We start from the raw sequence: 11,035 nt of genomic DNA, 5'->3' as shown, positions 1-11,035 counted from the left end.
CCTTTAAGCTGAAAAATTCCACTTTCTCATCTAAACATTTGAATTCCAATATAGTAGAAATTCCTTAAACTTATCTATGTAAAAAGATAAATTTAATTAAAATTTTCTCTTAAAATTTAAATAAAAATCTCCATTAATTCCTTTGCACTAGGAATTACACTTTCTTCATTTAATTAATTGGATTCCAATATGGTGGGAATTCCTCTTTCATTAAAAAAATTTATTTATACAAAAAGATAAATTTAACTATATTTTCTCTTAAAAATTAAATAAAAATATTCATTAATTTCTTTGCACTAGGAATTATACTTTCCTTATTTAAATATTTGAATTTCAATATGGTGGAAATTTCTCTTTCATCATAAAAGTTTATCTATACAAAAAGATAAATTTAACTAAAATCTTTCATAAATTATAAATTATTTTAGCATTCCAATTTTATTCTCTAAATCATTGGAATACATGGATTTCCAATGTCTTGGGGATTACTCTTTTAACATAAAAATAAATTATCAAAATTTTCTCTTTTTTCTAATTTACTAATTATGCATATTCATAAAAATAAATTTCTTCATGTGATTACAATGAGAATCATTCAATTAATCTAGGATGATAATTCCTAGAATATGGTAGGAAGTCCTCTTTTCATATTATGAATTTGGATTGAGAATAGGTCATAGGAATGACCTTTCTTTAGGGGGAGAGAGAGAAATGCTCAAAAACCATTAAAATTAAGCATAAATGAAAATTTATGTGTTTCTTTATTACAATACATTAAAACATTTCAATAATATTCAAAAGCCATTCAAATTAAAGCTTCTCAAGCTTGAAAAGGATTGAGAAGAAAGAAATATTTAGAAATTATAGAAAAAAGACCATAATCCACTCTTTACCTCCTAAAATGCTTAATTCTTTAGTCACTGTAGAGGCCCCCAACCAATCAATTGGTTTGGTATGTCATAGGAGTCACCAAGGAAGATTTAAGAGAGAGAGAAGCTCCAATCTCTTCAATTTTGTAGAGGTTTTTAGAGGATAATAGAAATTAAGCTTAGTTTAGAGTAATATCGGCATAGTTTAATTCACAGATAATAATACAAAGGAATAAGGATTTATTTATAGGAGAGGGAGGCCACTAACTGAGTCCAACTAAGTTCTAGAAATTTATAGGAGAGGGAGGCCACCAACTGAGTTCTAGAAATTTTCAGCTTCAATTTGGCTGGATTTGGACGAGTTTTGGACTAGTTTGGCTTCCTTTTTGATTTGGTTTGATTTAGGAGAGAGGAGAGACAAAAATATCCAATTATTTTTTAGTTTTAAACTCATCTAAGCATGTGAAATAGGTGTCTCCTTAAAAGTCTCCCTTTTCCTTACACATGTGTCAAAAATGCATGATTACTCTAAAATATCTCATTTTTTTATTAATACACCATAATTTTTAACTAATAAACCTAGTACTTGGTCAACTCTTCATCTTATGTGGGCATTTACTCATTTTTGGGTATTTTCTTTTGTTCTTTGGATTTATCTTGTCCCAACACTTGGTTTAATCTTATTGGTCCATAGGAACCTTAATTGGACCATAATTAAAAAATTCTCAAAAATCTGGACCCTTAGGCTAAGGTCTTCTGAATCAATAATTAATTTCAATTGCACCTTGGAAAATCTATTTTGATTTTCTGTTTCAGGGAAACATTTTTTTGATATTTGAAGAATTCATTTATCCAAAAATATCCCAATTTTGATTTACCACTCTCTAGAATTTTTTTTATCTCACTAGAAAAAACAAGGAAAAATGATATTTTCTTGTATTTAGAAACATAGAATGATTACAAGGGATTGAAGTAGAGGCTTATTTGATATTTAGGCTGAGGAGGAATCTTACATCCTCTCCCACTTGAAAAACGCGAGATGTCCTCATCTCGCAAAGTGAGGGTAATCCTTCGCCAACTTTTCTTCTTTCTCCCGGGTGGCGTCTTCTAGAGGGAAGAACTTCCACTTTACTAAGAATTCTCTGAGGACTCTGCTCCTCAGAATCTTCTCCCGAATGTCAAGGATTTCCTCAGGTTGGAGTACCATCTGGCTTTGAGTCGGAGAGATCAATTGCTCATCATCCAGCATGTGATTCGGACTAGATACATCCTTCTTAAGCAAACTGACATAGAATACATCATGTACTTTGAGATGGGGAGGCAGAAGAAGTTTGTAGGCTAGATCGCCCACTTTCTTTATGACAGCATACGGTCCACAGTATCTAGGAGAGAGCTTCTTGTACTTCCCTAAGGATAAGGAACTTCTTTTTGGTCGTACTCAAATGAAGACCATATCTGATTCTTCAAACTCTCTCTCATATCTCTTTTTATCTGCATACTGCTTTTGCCTGTCTTGGGCTGCCTTTATATCTTTACGGATTAATTGCATCTGCTGGTCCATGTCATCAAGCATTTGTCTGGACATTTCGACTCTGATCAATGGGTTGTCAGACCAAGTCAACGGTGTAAAGCAATCTTGTCTATACAAAGCTTTGAAAGGACTCGTCCCAATGCTCCAATGATAAGAAGCATTGTAAACAAATTCAATCAGATGCAAATGACTTAACCACTTCTTGGCTGCAGCATGACTGAAGGATATCTTGATTTGGCCATCTGTTTCGGGGTGGTAGGCTGTGCTAAGATCCAAGAAAGTTCCTACTGCTTCAAAGAATGCAGTCCAGAAGTTAGATGTGAATTTGGGATCTTGGTCACTTACTATCCTCCTAGGTAAACCATGCAATTTGAAGATCTCCGTAAGGAAAACTCTGGCAACTTCCACTGTAGAGTATGTTTCTTTCACTGGAATCAGATGAGCAACTACCACAAAAATGGAGTTGTAACCTGATTGCACTGCCTGCAGCCTCCATGCAAAAAAGCAGTTTCCGAACTCCTTCCCAGAATTGGAATAACCAAAGAGAGAGAGAGTTCCACCTTAGACTGCAGAGCAGCTAGAGCAGTCACCATAGCTGAGGAAGTAGAGGAAGAGAAAGGACAGATCTATGCAGCAATAGAGCATCAAGGGAATAACCGTCAATTCTTAGTCCTCCAGACTAAGAACAGAGTACCAGGGTAAGCAATTCAAGCTTTTGATTGATTCAGGCAATATTCATTCTTTTATTTCCCCAGGGTGTCTACGTAAATTAGTCCTAAATCAAATATCAGGGAAACCTATGCAAGTGGAATTAGCCAGTGGGGAGATTCTTTTCACTCACCTTGAGACTGACCTTATTCAGTTTAGCCTAGATGGGAACGTAACATAGTGCCAGTTCAGAGTCCTACCCTTGGGAATATATGATGGAATCCTTGGAATGGATTGGCTCCAAAAGAATTAGGCTGACATTCATTGTCACAAAGGAACCATCTCTTTCCTTGACCTTCACGGGAGTAAAGTTCAAGGAATTGGAATTTCCAGATTCCTAGTGGATGTAGTAAAATAACATGTATACATGGGTGTGTTTGTGTTGTTTGAAGTTGCAGTGTCACTAATCATGAATTTTTTCTCACCCTATGTTGTTGAGATATAATCGGTTTGAAACTAAAGCCCAATAGCCCAACATGCTAGCCACATTTGAGGAGAGAGGTAACCACATGATAATCCCCACATGTCTTTGGAAAAAGGAAAGAAAACTACCAAGGAAAAAGATAGGATTTCATAGCTAATTAATTGAGCACAAAAACCCAGTTCAACATTGAATGCCAAAGATTCTTTCTTGTTCACACGCTTGGGCTGGCAAAGTGTTTTAAAGAAATGTCCACTATGCGGATTCCAAAATGGTTGGGAACCAACTAGCAGAGGAATCTCAACTAACTCAATGATTAGAGGCCGTCGGGGAGTGTGCTCAAACGAATAATGTGAATCCACCCCAAGGTGCTTTATACACCGAGTATAAGCCAAGAAAAGGGGGAGATCTCTCCCACCGATTCTCATGGAAGATGGACAGACAATTAAACAAGGACACCCACTGCCCAAGCCCAAATGGCCCACGAGCACAGCACGTGGTGCTGGCTTGGTGCTCCCCTTCTTTATAAACTTGCGTGGGAGTTGGGTTTATGATGATATATATATAGTTCTTTTAAGTCATGTATGTGGGAATTGGGTATATGGTGATATATATATATATAGTTCTTTTAAGTTATTAGTGGGCAACCTGTGCTTCGTACGTCTTTTGAGACTCCAAATTCAAATTCTACCCAAACCTCCTCAAACCACCTCCTTCCCTTTCCGAACCTCCTCAAACCTCCTCAAACCACCTCCTTCCCTTTCCGAACCTCCAAATTCTTGCCACGTGATAGTTTTGTGAAGCTTTTCCTTAAGATATTATAGAGAAGAGATGTGTGTGGAAAGAGTGGCCAAAGCTGAGCATGCTCAGACGAATAGTGTGGTCACCCTAAGGTGCTTTATACATGAGTATGAAAAGAGAAAAAGCCGAGAAAGATCTCCCGCCCATTCTAATCGACTAGTTGGGAGCTCGTGTTTCTCACGTCTTTTGAGGCCTTCCTGAACCTCCCACATGGAAGCTTTGTGAAACTCTTCCTTAAAAATAATATAGAGAGATAAGAAAAGAGAAGATTGGCGGACAACTAAACAAGGACGCCCACCGGCACAGCTCCTTGCGTGGGAGTTGGGTTTATGGTGAGATATATACAGGTTCTGTATTGCGGTTTGTAATTCTGAGAGCAAGCCCTTCTCCGCGTGAGCAAGCCAAGCTCTTCTCCCCGTGTTCCTAAGCTTTGATCTACAGAAATGGCTTATCAGCCCTCTGCGCCTCCTCTCCCAGCGTATCGACCTCTGATGGGCGATGATAAGGGCAAGCTCGGAGGGGAGACCTCCGGTTGCGAACCTTATCAAGGCCTTGGCCCACCCCACCATCAGTACATCCAAGAACACCATCATCATCCCCCCCATCAACAAGAACTACAGTATCCTGTTGTAGGTCAAGCAGGGGACGCACCTGTAGTGTTTGGCTTCCCTGTACGGCCACGCTCACCCCCTCGCTGGAGCACAGGCCTTTGCAGCTGCTGCTCTGACGCTACTGTCTGCCTCCTCGGATGCTTCTGCCCTTGCATTTTGTTTGGTAAAATCGCCGCAAACCTCGATGATGGCATGACCTCATGTGTTGCTGCCTGCACCGTCTGGTACCTACTCCAGCAGTTCACCGCATGCGGATGGATCTATTCCTCTGGCTACCGCGGCAAGCTCCGGTCCAGGTATGGCCTTACTCCTCACCCCGGCCGCGACTGCATTGTGCACTTTTGTTGCTGGCATTGTGCTTTTTGCCAAGAATACAGAGAGCTGAAAATCCGCAGACTGAGAGAGGAGGCTGCCTGGGAAAGGCACGCTGCCATGGCCCCGCCTCCGCCGCAAGCCATGCATTTCTGACATCAAAAGCATTAGATCTTTGGGTTATGTAGTATTGCTCACAGAAGATCGCCCCATGATTTTATTGGTTTTGTATATCAATGTACTCGTCCTGTACTTTTGTTTGGGGGCAATAAAAGCGCTTTGATCCTTCACTTGTAAAGTCAATGTAATGTAGACTAGGCACACTGATGGATTGTGTTGATGTCTAACGAGTCTAAGCTTGCTATGTGGCAATTGAATACACTAGCTTAGCACAGGTCCTTTGTTAAATAAATATATTTTGTGCCATCTTGAAAATGTGTTACGTTTTATGATAGACTCAAGTTTTGGCAAAGAGTTATGTTAATGTTTTGAATCCCCAAGCCCGCCCCCCCCTCCCCCTCCCCAAACCTCCCTTTAATAAAAAAAGAGAGAAAATGTTTCCATGTTACTATGATGTGTTGTAGTTGGGTTCCTTGCATTTCTAACTGCCCTTAGTCGCAACATGAGATAATCTAGTTTGGTTGCTATAAAATTCTTGGGATCCTTAGTAGGGCCCTATATCTTGGTTTGCTGTTTTGGCAAGAAGCTCAATCTTCCAGCTATGCCAATGAGCATTCACATACTTCCTCTTTAAGAGCCCCACCCATTCCCCATTTCTAGAAGCAAGGTGTTACCTCTAAGAGTTCATGAGCACTCTTCCACTTGAGGGAGGTGAGATGGGGTTGAGAGGTGAGGTAAGTGATGATATCATTAGGAAATAGATTTTGGCCCATCAAGAGTACATGGAAGCTATGTGTGCTATCAATGAGCCACCTTTCAATAAATTCGACACTGCCTTGAAACCATGGAGGCACCTTAGTCTCATGCTCCATTTCTAGAATTGAGGTGCTATCTCTAAAAGTGCAGGTAGAGATGGTTTTGGGGTGAGGTAAGTGATGATGTTGTTAGGAACTTATCAATGTAATATTGGGAATCTATATGTGCTAGCAATGCTTTTTACACATGGAATACCAATTTTATCCTCCTTTGAGGACTCCTTGAGGAGATTAGCTCTTCCCTCGGCTCCATGTCTACTTACTACTTCCTTGTTGTTTTTATGGTAAAAAAACATTTAAAGTTTAAACTTTGCCTTTCTTTTTATCTATGCTCTTGTCATTGTTTGAAAGTAGGAAATGCATGATTTGTATGATAGAATGCAGGTATTTAACACTGAAACACAATTGTCAAGTTTTTCTCTTCCAAGAAAAGATCCTTCCATTAATTACCAAAAATATAGTCGAATACGACTAAGACTAAATCTCAAGCATGGGAGACAAGAAAAACAATAGGGGATAGAGAGGGGCTTTTTCTCACTGGTTGACTGCTCTTGGAGGAAGGCTATCTCATACAATGGGGGGAGGGGGGGAAAACCAAACAGGTGGCGTGTAAAGCCAAGTAACCTTGTTGACTGTGACCACGAGGAAAGGACTGCTACTCTAAATCCGTAGAAAAGCCTCTCTATGCTTTCGTATATGCCGAGAGCCGCCTCGAAGCTTCTCTCATTGGCCATGGAGGGTGTGTATGATGTTCGTCCATATGCTCCTGATGGACTCGGTTGTTGGTGGCGTGGTAGTGCCCTCTATGGCCTTGCTACAACGAGCATACCATATTTGCCAAGTTGCTATATTGTTGATGATCTCCCATCTTTGGTAGGGGCTTGTGGGTCTCCTCCCAAGTGGGGCTGATGATACTGGAATTGTCATGATACTAGGGTGAGAGAAGAAGGGTGAGGTTCTGTCCCATCTCCTCATATGCTAGGGCCAGTGCCGACTCAGAAGCCAAGGCTACCCCCAGGTGATGGTGCAGGTTGGTGCTTGGTCGACGGTGAAGATGCGAAGGATCCTTGCAATCAAACCTCATGTGCCTTGGGACAATCCCAAAGGCATCTAGAATATCGACCTCCAACTGCAAGCCAGGTGCCCATTTCCAAGCTTATGTGAGCTTTTTGCCAAAGGAAAAGAATGATCTTCTTTGGCTAGAAACTATCCCACAACCACTTCCAAAAATCACAAAGGAAACACGTGGGGATGCCTTGAGCTTGTCAGTGTACTGTTGCTGTTGTCGTGCTATCAACCTCTGACATCTGGACCTTGCCGCCCAAATAGACCGTGTACTCAAAGAAGGGGATGTCAAGGGCCTCCTCGGGGGTGAAGGGATCGTGCCACTACCATCGCTAGGATCTCATTGTAGCCGCATCGATGGTGGGCCCTCCCATAACCATAATCTCCAAAATCTCTCTCTAGTCACTTTGGTCGGGGGAGGGTCGACGTGCCATATGTGGTGGTGAAAACCAATCTTTCTCACCCTTTGTAAAGTGTTGTTGAGGTCCTTTGTCAAGGGAATTGATTGGCTCAATCTGCCGTGTGGCCCTATAGAGAAAGTCATGAGGTTGCCTCCATGTGTACCATGGATTGCCATCGGGATATGTTAGGTAAAAAGCCCTACCCACTCAGGAGAGGCGAGTCTTGGACTAGTGTGAGCCACTCAAGAGGGATGGAGGAGTCAATGTCAAGGGTGAGCTTGTCTTTGCCTCTAATCCCAGCTAGGCTTCTCTCTTGAGCCTCTAGCGGGGAGCCGCTGAAGGTGAGCCACTCTCCAAGAGACTGGTCCGGTCCCTCGCTCGATGCACCCCATGAGACATGACGACGGGAACCTAGCATGTGGCCACTATGAAGGGTAATCAAGGGATTCCAAACTAGTGGTTGTCGAAGTCTCTCCTCGTCTTGGACTGAGGGAGACTGGTGGAGAGTAGGACGAATGTGGTTCTAGGCTTGGAAGAGGCTGGTTGCAAATCGGTCCTTGAAGGTTGGGCTAAGGTTGTGGGTCCTCAGATCCTTCTTGGGCTCGGGGACTAGGGACCGCCAAGAATTGGAGTGTGGGCAGAGATGCGAGCCGTGAGAAAGTCCTTCCAGGGCTCACCACTTGGGAGTTGTCCTTTGACTATCAGCTTGCCTAGAAGGGCTCTGCTCTTCATAGAAGGATCAATAATTCCTAGGCCGCCTTTGTGGTGAGGCTGAATGACAACTCTCCATGCCACCTTGGCTTGTGCCAGCCTGCCATTGCTGCCACCCCAAAGGAAATTGCAGATCAACCATTGTACCTGACCAATACACGCTCTAGAGAAGGCCCAGCAAGAGGTGATGTACCCATAGTAACATGGGACGGGGAACGGAACGGGGACGGGGACGGGGACGGGGATTCTTGGGAATCGGGACGGCATGGGACGGCATACAAAATATGCAATTTTAAGTAAGCACTCGTTCAAGAAACTTAACAATACAAAAACAAAGTCACTTTACACTTCCAAAGCATCAATATTAAGTCATACTAGCAAAAAAATGGGTGTTACAAAAAAGCAGATCGGGCACCCAAGACCCAGGTGCCAAAGGCTAAAGCAAAAGACAAGGGCAAAGGTCTAGGCTCTAACCACGTAAGCGGCATACAAAAAAGAGACTATCACTAGAGTAGTACAAATGTCAAAAAGCCTCAAGGGGCATATGAAGTGTTGGCTTGATGATCATGGGTCTTTGCAATGCCTGCAGGCTCCATAGAGATGTCCTCCACTTGCTCCTCCAACTCCTCATCATCCTGAGACATCTCCCACTCGGTAAATGCATCAGCCTTTGCAGTTGCACTCTTGCAAAGCATTCGCAAGTTTGCTGTAATGCGCGGAAGCTCTGGGAGTCTTCTTTCAGCCCTAAACACCATCTAGAACATGCTGATGCAAAAACGCAGACAGAAGAGAGAGAGAGAGAGAGAGAGAGAGAGAGAGAGAGAGAGAGAGAGAGAGAGAGAGAGAGAGAGCTGGAAATTCAGTATATTCATATGGTACAAAAAGGTACCTAGTTCTACAGCCATAGGCTGCCTTGAAAAGGTAATGAAATACCCTACTCTAATCCTAGTCTAGACCCACACCCAAAGGGGGAGTGAATGAACATAACAATGAGCACTATGCCTATTTATAGGCCCTTGGATAAAAGGAGAACTGGCCGACGGGACAAGTTCTTATATAGCTTGATGCGCTTGCAGCCGCCTTTCCTCTGGTACAGCCAACACCCCTTTGTTTCAGCTGACAGACCCTTCATGCAGCCGACAGCATCCTTCCAAGTCCTTCTCTTAGTCCAATACTGCCACATTGGCACTTTGTGCTCCAAATCCTGGTTCTAGTCATCTTTTTCTGGTTGCCCCTTCCGGACTAGCTTCTGGACATGTCCATGGGCAAACTTGCACATGACATCCCCCTTTGCTAAACTTGATGACGGGATTTCAACCTGTTCTTGGATGACTGTCATCATCCCATTCTGTTCCCTGAACCCCTCTGTCATCCATCCATCTCTGGCAACCCTTTTCAATGAAAACCTGGCCCGGTCTCCAAAACCACTCTGACTCTGAATAAGATCTATGCATCTGTTCCATCCAGTCCCGAATCCGTTCCTGCCCTGACTCTGAACACTGTCTTGGTCTTCATTCCTGAGAAATGAGTCTGGCACTCTCACTTCACCCCTTGGAGAATAATCCCCCCTTGGGACCGTTGCCCGAGAACCTATCTGGCTCACAGGACTACCATCCCCTCACTACCATCCCCTCACTACCATCCCCTCTGGCTTTGTGGAACACCACCAGCTCTTGCCGATCTTGTGTTCCTTGCCTTGGGCTTCGTACTCGTGCACTTTCTTGTACCTTGGACCTGTACACCATCATATAGGACTGAATCAGTGTTTAGCTTTGTTGAGCCTGATGCTCTGATACCAATGTAACACGTGGAAGCTCTGGGAGTCTTCTTTCAGCCCTAAACAACACTTAGAACATGCTGATGCAAAAACGCAGATAGAAGGGAGAGTAGAGAGAGAGAGATAGCTGGTAAATTCAGTATATTCATATGGTACAAAAAGGTACCCTAAATCTACAGCCATAGGCTGTCTTCTTGAAAAGGTGGAATACACCAAAACAGTCCTACACTAAGGACCCTCTCCATAAGGGAGTGAATGAGTCTATCAATGAGCACATGCGCCTATTTATAGGTTGGAATGTTGGGGTAAAGGCATTATGCCCACCCTTGTAGTGTGTATAAGCCCATAAGTTATAGTACATAGTACACTTAGTACTTTTAATATACTAAGTGCACTATGTGTACTAGTGCAAATATACATGTGTGATAGGGGAGTCACACACTCATACACTTGGTGAGTTGACTTATCCCCACAACTCTCTCTCTCTCCCTTCTTCTCTCTGTGTGTTTGTCTCTCACATGAAACCCTAATTCTCTCTCCCATTCAACTGGTATCAGAGCAAGCTCCACCGACACGAGTGGCCTGCGTGCTTTCCAGTGTAGATAGACTGATTAGGTGCCTTAGCACTGGTTGGCGGCAAAGCCCAAACGAGTGACTGCGGAGTTAAAAGAGACACGGTAGCCCTGCTGCTGCATATTGCCGATGATCGAGAAGTCCGAATTCGTACCAGCGAAGCCCAGGCAGAACATGCCCGCTGTGTCCACCGAAATGAGGTAGTTGGCGGCCGGCAGAGACAGCGTCGTGCCACCGGCCATGTGTAAGTCCACCGTGGGAACGTCCACCGACTGCATCCCGCCCAGCGCATAGCACGTGTCAAAGAGCGAGAAGCTGCC

General features: G+C 43.2%; 1 pseudogene; it reads left to right on the top strand.

The window, feature by feature from the left end:
- The first annotated feature begins 4,613 nt into the window (after positions 1 to 4,613).
- On the top strand, positions 4,614 to 5,539 carry LOC147604599 (cell number regulator 10 pseudogene; annotated as a pseudogene).
- Positions 5,540 to 11,035: the final 5,496 nt, after the last annotated feature.

The sequence above is a fragment of the Cibotium barometz genome, chromosome 61 (assembly GCF_041138505.1).
Source record: "Cibotium barometz isolate CiBa-2024 chromosome 61, ASM4113850v1, whole genome shotgun sequence".
Lineage (NCBI taxonomy): Eukaryota > Viridiplantae > Streptophyta > Polypodiopsida > Cyatheales > Cibotiaceae > Cibotium > Cibotium barometz.
Note: the sequence above shows the minus strand (reverse complement) of the source record. Positions and strands in the feature narration are given on the sequence as shown.